This window comes from Glycine max, chromosome 18, assembly GCF_000004515.6.
Source record: "Glycine max cultivar Williams 82 chromosome 18, Glycine_max_v4.0, whole genome shotgun sequence".
In the NCBI taxonomy this organism is placed as follows: Eukaryota; Viridiplantae; Streptophyta; class Magnoliopsida; order Fabales; family Fabaceae; genus Glycine; species Glycine max.
In genome coordinates, this window is record NC_038254.2 from 8,162,151 (window position 1) to 8,172,758 (window position 10,608).

At 38.7% G+C, this 10,608-nt stretch overlaps 1 pseudogene; it reads right to left on the reverse strand.

Annotated features, from left to right (window-relative positions):
* Positions 1–9,175, reverse strand: part of LOC106796858 (disease resistance protein RPM1-like) — a 20,133-nt pseudogene extending 10,958 nt beyond the window's left edge.
* Between the last annotated feature and the right edge of the window lie 1,433 nt (positions 9,176–10,608).

Sequence of the window (10,608 nt, forward strand, 5' to 3'; positions counted from 1 at the left end):
AGACACACACACACAGCCACACACACACCCAGACACCCACAGACCTACACACACACACACACCCACAACCACAAACAGACACTCACACACACACACATATAGCCACACAACCACACACACACACACACACACACAACCACACACACACACACACACACACAACCACACACACACACACACACACACACACACAAACAACCACACACACACACACACACACACACACACACAACCACAAATAGACACACACACACACACACAGCCACACAACCACACACACACACATACACACACACACACACAACCACAAACAGACACACACACAGACATATACCCAACAACAATAATAAAGCATAAGCACCCTTCAAACCCAGCATTTTAAATTAGATACATAAACAACTATTGATGTCTATATTTGCTTGTAATTGAATTTGACCTTTTGTATGTTCTTGTATGTGATCAGTGTAATTTGCTATATAAACAACTGTTGTTCATGCTGAGTGAACCTTAGATTCCCGTTTGAGACTGAATGCAATGACTCTTGCGGACAGTTTGCATTAGTCATTGTATTTAGTCTTGAATTGTCTGTTTGGACAGTTTGGGGAGACTGGTATTTTTATGTTAGATTCATTCGTGAAGCTTATTATTATTTTAATTAATTTGATTAAATTTCGGTTCACTGCATTTCAAGTTGTTCTCTGAGTGCATACTTGATTATCGGGAAATTCATTTGACCGATGTCATGTCGTGTACTTGGAGACCAATACGAAATGCTGCCGAAATTTAGTCAAATTTTTGTAAATAATGGTAACCTTGACGATTGAAGCTAACATAAAAGACAATTTTCCTAAATGGGATAGGGCCACACCTATAAATAAAAAAGTGAGATTTTCATGCATGGAATTGCGTAGATGGATCGAAGTTGGATGAATGCAAGTCGCATGAGCCCAGAATATGAGGATGGCGTCGAACAGTTCTTGCAATTTGCTTCAGAAAGAGGTCGACCGAATGAAGAAGGAAAATATTATTGTCCTTGCATCAACTGTTTGAATGGAAGACGACAATTACTCGATGACATACGAGACCATCTATTGTGTGATAGGATTAAGAAGAATTACACGACGTGGATATGGCATGGTGAAGTGACAGACATGCAGAGTGGGTCCCAATCTGAACCGTTTGATGTAGAAATGGGAGATCGGTTAGAGGACATGATTCGTGACCTTGGACAGGAGTCTTTCCAGCAAGCACACGCCCCTGTGTATGAAAGATTACAGAGTGATTCTAAGAAGCCTTTGTATGCAGGGTGCAAGAATTCCTTAACCCTGTTGTCTGCTGTGTTAATTCTGGTTAATGTGAAGGCCAGGTATGGGTGGAGTGACAAAAGTTTCACTTCACTGCTTGAGGTAGTGCACAATCTGCTTCCAGAGGACAACACATTGCCTAAAAGTTACTATAAGGCGAAAAAGATATTGTGTCCGATGGGTATGGAGTATCAGAAGATTCATGCTTGCCCCAATGATTGCATACTGTACAGGCATGAATTCCAAGAAATGTCCAAATACCCTATATGTGGGACTTCACGGTACAAAGTGAAGGATGAAGAGGAAAGCAATTCTGATGAAAACTCCAACAAGGGCCCCCCAGCGAAGGTTTTGTGGTATCTTCCAATCATTCCAAGGTTTAAGCGTCTGTTTGCTAACGAGGACGACGCAAAAGACCTTACATGGCATGAAAATGGAAGGATTTCTGATGGAATGGTCTGTCATCCGACTGATTGCTCCCAGTGGAAGAAGATTGATGGTTTGTATCCGGATTTCGGGAATGAGCCAAGAAATCTTAGACTTGGACTAGCCAGTGATGGAATGAATCCATATGGCACCTTAAGCACTCAACACAGTTCATGGACAGTTCTGCTAGTAATTTACAATTTGCCTCCTTGGTTGTGCATGAAGCAAAAATACATGATGTTGTGTATGATGATATCGGGCCCAAGACAGCCAGGAAATGACATTGACGTTTATCTAAGTCCGTTGGTTGAAGATCTGAGAAAGTTGTGGGACGAGGGGGTTGTAGTGTTTGATGCGTTTCGCAAGGAGACGTTTGAAATGCGTGCAATGCTTTTTTGTACCATTAATGACTTTCCAGCATATGGAAATCTCAGCGGTTACAGTGTTAAGGGTCATCATGCATGCCCCATCTGTGAAGAAAATACAAGTTACATACAACTAAAACATGGGAGAAAAACAGTCTACAGTAGGCATCGCTGCTTTCTAACACCCAATCATCCTTACAGACGATTGAGAAAAACTTTTAATGGAAGTCAAGAGCATGATATTGCGCCGATACCTTTGACTGGTGAGCAGGTATATCAGCGGGTTCAACACCTGAACACTGTATTTGGGAAGACCTAAAAGAAGGATAAAAGTCAGAGTTGCATATGGAAGAAGAGGTCCATTTTCTTTGATCTTCCGTACTGGTGTGATCTTGACGTTAGACATTGTATTGATGTTATGCATGTGGAGAAAAATGTTTGTGACAGTGTGATTGGGACGTTCCTTAACATTCAAGGCATGATGAAGGATGGCTTGAATACCCGTCAAGATCTAGCTGATATGGGTATAAGATCACAGTTGCATCCAAGGTCTGATGGGAAGAAAATTTACTTGCCCCCAGCCTGCCATACTTTGTCCAAGAAGGAGAAGATAAGTTTTTGTCATTGTCTTCGTCGGGTGAAGGTTGCACAAGGAAACTCTTCAAATATTAAGAGCCTTGTGCAGTTGAAGGAGTTTAAGCTTGTAGGGTTAAAGTCTCACGATTGTCACGTGCTCATGCAACAATTGTTAGCCGTGGCTATACGAGACATCTTGCCAAACAAAGTCAGGTTCACGATAACTCGCCTGTGCTTTTTCTTCCATGCTATATGTAGCAAAGTGATTGATCCAGTAATGTTTGATGAGTTGGAAAATGAGGCCGCAATTATACTGTGCCAGTTGGAGATGTATTTTCCCCCTGCTTTCTTTGACATCATGATTCACTTGATTGTGCATCTGGTCAGAGAAATCAAATGTTGTGGTCCTGTTTATCTACGGTGGATGTACCCGGTTGAACGATACATGAAGATCTTAAAAGGGTATACAAAGAATCTATATCGTCCGGAAGCATCTATTGTTGAGAGGTACATTGCAGAAGAAGCCATTGAATTTTGTTTAGAATACTTAGAGAAGGCTAAAGCTGTTGGGCTTCCTGAGTGTCGGCATGATGACAGAGTGGGTGGTAAGGGTTCAAGAGGACTGCAAGTGATCACTCCAAGTGTAGAAGATTTGTTAATATGTAAATATAAATGGTATAAGGGTATGGCGTAAAAACATGGTCTATATTTACTTCTAAGATTGTTAAGGGTAAAAAAATCCGAAAATGTCAAAGAATTGGGCGTTGAAAAAGCATAACAAAACTTTCTATGATTGGTTTAAAGATACAATCTTTGCAGATAAGTTGTTCATTAGTTGCAAATATCCTTCCCTCCTCAAGTGCAAGCTTCTTGCGTAGCCGCTCTTGGTGCTCAGAAAATCCCAAAAACAAATCCCTCTTATTACTAGCTATTTTCAATTCTTTAGTTCCTCAATCTACAACCTTCAAATTGTTGCTCGTTCCCCTCTTTGTTTTCTGCAAAAAAGAAAATCAAATGTTGTCAAAACATGGATGAAGTCCTAAGAAAATCAATATCAAAGAAAACATGGATGAAATCACAATTAAAAAGCATAACTACCTATCTTTCAGAGTCCTTTGGTTAATTTGTCTTGTCTCCTTATGTGGTGGGGTTTTGTTTAATAATCTTATACTTTTGCCTTCCAAAAAAAACTTATCACTAATCCTCTTTTCATTAATCCAATTTTGTATGTTATTGTATAAAAGATCATGGGTTCTCCACCTGCCTCCACTACTCCTCCTCCTTCTCCTCCTTCTCCTCCTTCTCCTCCTCCTCCTCCTCCTACTTCGGATGCATCGGCTTCGACGTCTGCTGTGAAGCAGACACGCAAAGCCTCACGTCTACGATCGTTGTCCACTAGACCACCTGGTGTTGAGAGACCAGTGGTGCATGTTGATCCTGCTACAGGGAAGACCGACGGTCCCCACAAGAAGAAATTAATAACATATTTGGGGATTGTGGCACGTGATAAGGTGGACATCACCTACGAGAACTGGAAGGAGGTCCCTACTGCTCAGAAGGACCTGATTTGGGAGGATATTTAGGTATTTCTCTTTTCTTATTTGATTGTGTGTAATTAATAGCCAAAAAATTTCATTATTGTAACAAATAAACTTTGTTTCATGTTGTCAGGCGGAATTTGATATCCCAGAGGCTTCTGACAGTAGGACAAAAAGGAAGTTACTACAGACCGTGGGGGAGAGATGGAGGCAGTTTAAATCAGACCTCACGAGGAAATGGGCCCTTACAGCCGATCAGGACGGTGTCGAGGACACTGTCTGTGACAAATACGGCATCAGCAAGGAAAACTGGGCCCAGTTTTGCCAGACTCGCAGAGACCCTTCTTGGGAGGTATGTTCCTTTCCCATTTAAGTTGTTTTTCATATTAAACATGATGTTGTTATACTTCATTCTACCCATTTCAAACATTATTGTTTAATTTTTTCAGGATGTGCGCATGAAGGCACAGGCCATCCAGAAGCATAATACTGCCCCCCACGTTTTGTCTCGTGGGGGTTATGATTATTTGGAGCAGAAGCTCCTGGCTGAGAAGACCAAGAAGAAGATGCAGGAAGCTGCACAGTCAGGAAGCGTTGATGGCGTCATCGACCCTCCATCCCCGGTCAGACGCCACGTGAAGTGGAAGATGGCCCGCACGAAGAAGACAGGGGAGATGACGACTGAGGCCGCAAAGGAAATCGCTGAGAAGATTGTAAGTCATGTTCAACTAACCATTACAATTATGTTTGAATATTTTGAGAATGTCATGTACCACTGTGTGTTTTTTTTGTGCAGGATTCGTTGGAGGAGCAGGCCACACAGGGATCGTTCGTCCCCCATGGACGTCAGGATGTTCTGGCCGCTGCTATTGGATGTCCAGAGCACCCTGGACGTGTTCGTGGTACTGGAGCCAGTGTCACCATCAAGCAATACTTTGGATCAGCTCCACGGACGTCCCGCAGCGCTTCCTCCCTGCCTCCTGACGAATTACACCAGCTGACTCAGCAGATCAGGGACCAGCTAGAGGAGTCCATCACAGAGAAAGTGACGAGGCAGGTCATGGCATCCTTCAGCCAGCTTCAGTTGTAGATGCAATCTCAGGGACTTGCAGTGCCTCCTGAGCCTCTGGTTGGTCCTGGTCCCTCCGGTCCTCGAGTGAGCACAAAGGGGAGTTGTGTTGATCCCTCAGGAAATGATCCTGAGACCGATGACTCTGACAGGTGCGGCTTGTACATAGAAGTAGATCCTGCCCGCCTGGTTGCCATCGGGAGAGTTTATGAGGGATCCACTGTTGTTCATAACACTCATTTGTTGTCTGGCCATGTAAAGGTGAGTGTGGAGGAGGTTAGAGATGCAGATGCTCCAGTTCCTGTACCCACTGATGAGGTTTCCTTAGTGGGGCAGGCACTTCACACCTTCCTTGCTTGGCCGACACATCTGGTGAAGTCTTTATTACAGCAGGTACTTATTGTCCTTACTATATGTTTCTTCTTTTCAAATTAGGCTATTTAACTTTGTTTCATGAACAGGTAGCTGTGTCTCCACCAAAACCACCTCCGAAGCCCAATCCGGAGGTCGATGATCCGCTTTATCTGATGACATTGACCATCCCAGAGCTTTTCTTAAGGCCTTATCTGGTTAGATGGGATGCCACCGTGTTCGGGGTCGTTAATCCAGATTTCCCCCTGTACATAAAGCACGAAGACCTCTCCGAAATTGCACACGGTGGTCAATGTCTCAGCATATCAGTGTTATAGTTGTGGATTCTGTAAGTCTTTATATAAAAGGCTTTTATTTACCTAAGTTATGGCTTTCAATTCATAAATATTTAACTTTGACTTAACATAAACAGGCATCTCACTGAAACATCTATGCGAGCGGGGAATTTTGATATCTATGGATTCCTCGAGCCTCAGTCCATTCAGAGGTCTGGGCAATCGCAGTTTGAATCTGAAAGTTACATAAAGAGTTGGATGCATAGTTCACAACGCGATGTGTATCTTGGAGCCTACCTAAATGGGTAAGTCACAAAATAACAAAATTTAATTAATGTTTACTAATGTACTAACCCATTTTAGGTTCCACTGCAGCGGACACTGGCAGATGGTGGTCATCCTGCCCAAGGAACACTTAGTTGTCTGGTTTTGTTCATTGCATAACAGGCCAGACAACTACCTTAAGGGGATTATTAATAGGTTAGTGTTGTTTTCAATACATTTGCATTGTAATACCTCAACGTACAACACCAGTTTTTAATTGTTACTCATATGGAACAGTGCTATCAAGGGTCTTGATGATGCTCCACAGCCTAAATCAAAGGCTCCTGCTAGGTGGATTGTCATCAAGGTACGTCATTTACATAAAACTTCTACTTATATATAGTTCTTTATGTGTCTGTACACTAGTTGTTTAATTAATATCCAAATTTCATTATGTATTTAGTGTAATAGACAAAAAGGAACTACTGAGTGCGGCTACTATGTCATGCATTGGATGTCCACCATCATTTTAGGAACTTTTAGAAATAATTGGGAAGCGGTAAGTTTATTTCAAAGAAAATCGATTTATTTATATTTTGTATTACATTATTAACTTAATATGATTTATTTAATCATGCAGTATTTTAACGACCCTAGACCATTGGAGCCTGAGAGATTAAAAGCATTGCGGATCCAGTGGGCACAGTTTTATCTCCGAATTAGAGATCAGGCCTAGGATTTAGGGACATTTTTTAACATTTTTTACATTTTCTATGTAACATGAACATTGAATTCATTTGTTGATAGTTCTTTATAATATATAAATCAATTATTTGATGTTTATTGTCATTAAAACTGCTTGAAAGCATAATAAAATGTTTATTTGCTGTGAATTGGGCCTCCTGAAATTGCATTTGACAGGTACAATTTTGGGTTTACTGTAAAAACAGAAAGTATATATAAAAAAAATATTTGAAAACAAAATCGGTTATTAACAAAAACCGATGTTAATATCATAACCAACATCGGTTATAATAGAAAATCGATGTTAATGTTTGTATATTAACATCGATTTTTTGTGTATAACCGATGTTAGCGTTTGTATTTTAACATCGGTTATCTGTAGAAAACCGATGTTAACTAGTGTACATTAACATCGGTTAATTATAAATAACCGATGTGAATATTTGAATATTAACATCGGTTATTTATAATTAACCGATGTTATACACAAAGAACTACACCAAATAAGTGTATGCATCATCAACGTTGACATCAGTTTTCTAGCAAAACCGATGTTAAGGGCATATATTAACATCGGTTTTTCTAGAAAACCGATGTTAAACTAACATATTTACATCGGTTTTACTGAAAAACCGATGTCAACGTTCATCATGCCTACACTTTTTTTTGCTGTTGTTCATTGTGTTTAACATCGGGTATTTGGAGAACCGATGTTGTCATATGTATGTTAACATCGGTTCTCCAAAACCGATGTTAACATTCATACATTCAACATCGTCACTTTCAACATCAATTTTAGAACTGATGTAGAATGTTCTAAATAACCGATGTTGAAAGTGTATTTTCTAGTAGTGTAGGTCATGAACACGAGTCCTTTTAACTTTGCCATCAATTCTAAATGAGGATACTTGCACCAAACTTCTACGGCCAACCCTGATAAATATTGGTGCCCGACTTCTTCCAATGTTTTTTCGATTTCATGTTTGACAAACCCTTCAGTTATCCACTGTCTAATCAATCTATCAGATTTAATTTCATAGTCCTCCGGATACATTCCGAAATACAACAAACATGATCTGAGATTGATCGGTAAATCATCATAACTTAGACCTAAAATTTTTGTTATACTATTTAACTCAGAATTCCTCTCCAACTGGTCTAAACAAAGATTTTCACTAAACTGTTTCCATTCGGGTGAACTTTCATCCTTTTTAGACAAAAGACCACCAATGGCAACAATTGCTAGAGGTAAACCTTTACACTTTCTAACAATTTCAAGAGACATATCTTTAAGTTCTTCTGGACAATCTCCATCGGAACTATACTGAAATGCCTTCTTAGAAAAAAATTTCAATGATTCTTCTTCAGATAAAGGTTCTTCTAGCTTAAGCACCTCAACAAATGATGATTTCCAACAATATCCCGCAACCTTCACATCCCTGGTTGTGATTAAAATCCTACTTCCATTTTTATTATCAATTACAGCATATTCAATGTGATCCCAAAATGTTTCATTCCATACCTCATCAAACAAGACAACATACCTCTTGTTGCGCAAGCGGTTTCTGACTTCTTCGGTCAATGACTCCATGTTAGAAACACCCTTGGGAGGGTCCTCCTTTTTCACTTTGCAAAGCTCATCCAACAAACGCCTCAGTAGTCCTTCTGCAGAGTAGGATTGAGACACTGTGATCAATGCATGGCACTCGAAATTGTTACGCACCTGGTCAAAAACTTGCTTGGCAAGAGTGGTTTTTCCCACCCCAGGAATTCCCACCACAGAGATGACAGTGCGTTTTTCTCTTCCCTTTGTCAACCAATTTTTCAATGTACCTCTAAGGCCATCAAGCCCCACAACATTGTCTTCCTCAATAAAGAGAGGATCCATTCGAAGTTTCTGCCAGGTGACATTTTGATTTCCTCTAGAACTTGTTAGTCTTGGTTCTAAAGGAAAATGGGTTTGGAAACCATCTCTTTCAACACAAACAAGCGATTTAACATCCTGAATCTTATACGCATTTTGAAGGAGAAGGATTTGAGTTTTGATGAAGGCAACAACCTCACATAGTAAAGCTGCACATCGAGGATCACCAGGTTGCTTATCCTCACAGGAGAGGTTATATTCATCGATGACATTTGTAATGTCTCTAACTTCTTTTGGGAGATCTCTCACCATTTTGATACCTTCCATTATTTTTGGAAGCGCATGCTCACTAGCCAAGGACACTGCAGTTTCTGCCATTTTAGTCTAGCTAGTTAGCTCTGCTTTTTGGTTTGTTGTGAGTGCAAAACTTAATGTTCTTGAACATTATATATAGCCATGTCCGTACTAAGAGGAGGACAATTGATTAATATTTAATATTCTTTTATTCAGCAAGTTGGATGTATTGCTAATTTATAAAGTAGTTATTTATTCCAATTAATACGAAGTCATAATATTTGGCATGTGGAAGTTAAAGTATCATCCACTTGACCTATAAACACATGCTAGATATGACCAGCGCTAGTTTCAGACGCAGCTGAACATGCATGTCAGCACTGAATTTGCCATTGTTAATGTTAATTGTTTGCCACTGTATCCACATCATATCACGCTACCACATAAGTGGATATTTATTGGAATGAACCATAAAAAATTAAGTAAGAAAACTTGATAACACACTTTAATCCAAAACTTTAAGACTTAGATTTATAAATCTTATTCTAACTTGTATGATGCAACTTTCCACTTCTATTCTCGGATTTCACCTCACTCTTATACTCTTCAACATTATGAAAACTAATATCTTAGAGAAAACTAATTATTTGTTTCAATGATGTTAGTCGGTATTATCTAGTTTTACCAACAAAATTAAACGGCCATGCTTGTCAACTTAATAGCCTGTTAGGAATAAATTAATATTTGCTTTAGAATGTTCTATTGGCTTTGAAGTTGTAGGCTCATACTTCCGTCAACAACTTATTTGCTTAACAATAACATCTGAACTCAGCAACTACAAAGTTTAAACAAATAGAAAAGACAATCTCTGTGAATATACTTCTTATTTTAATGTTTAAAGTACAACTTGTTAACCAGCTACAGTGCAATATCAATTCAAGCGGGCTAACTTTCAAGCTTTGTTTATTTTCCGAGAAAACGGAGGGAACATGCAAGACGGACGATATAAAACTATCCTTTTTAGTATATATACTTCTTATTTTGAGTATATATAACTTTTTTTTTAAAAAAATTCTACATAATTAAATATAAAATAAAGATTTTTTTAAATTTTTTCTCTTAAAAAAATCACAAAAGATGAACAAATCAGATTCTTTAACAGAAATTATTTGTTGGTAGATTACTTTGCATCTATAATATAATAACAACAAAAAAAACCTAAGAAATTAGGTCATTTTATACTTCTTTTTTATTTTTATTTTTCATTTATTTTCTTCATTTTAGGAGCATTGATCAAATTGACTTGATCATAAACTCGACATTCTAAATAAAACCAATTATTTTGATTCAAATTGGTTCCATTAATTAGTTTTTTTTTACTTCAAATTTGAATATCCAATTACAGTTTGTTTGATTCTCTACTATATTTTTTTGCTTTAAAAAATTACAATTTGTTTGATTCTCTAATTTATCTTTTTTCCTTGCATTAACATAAAGTTTAAAATAATAAAAATCAA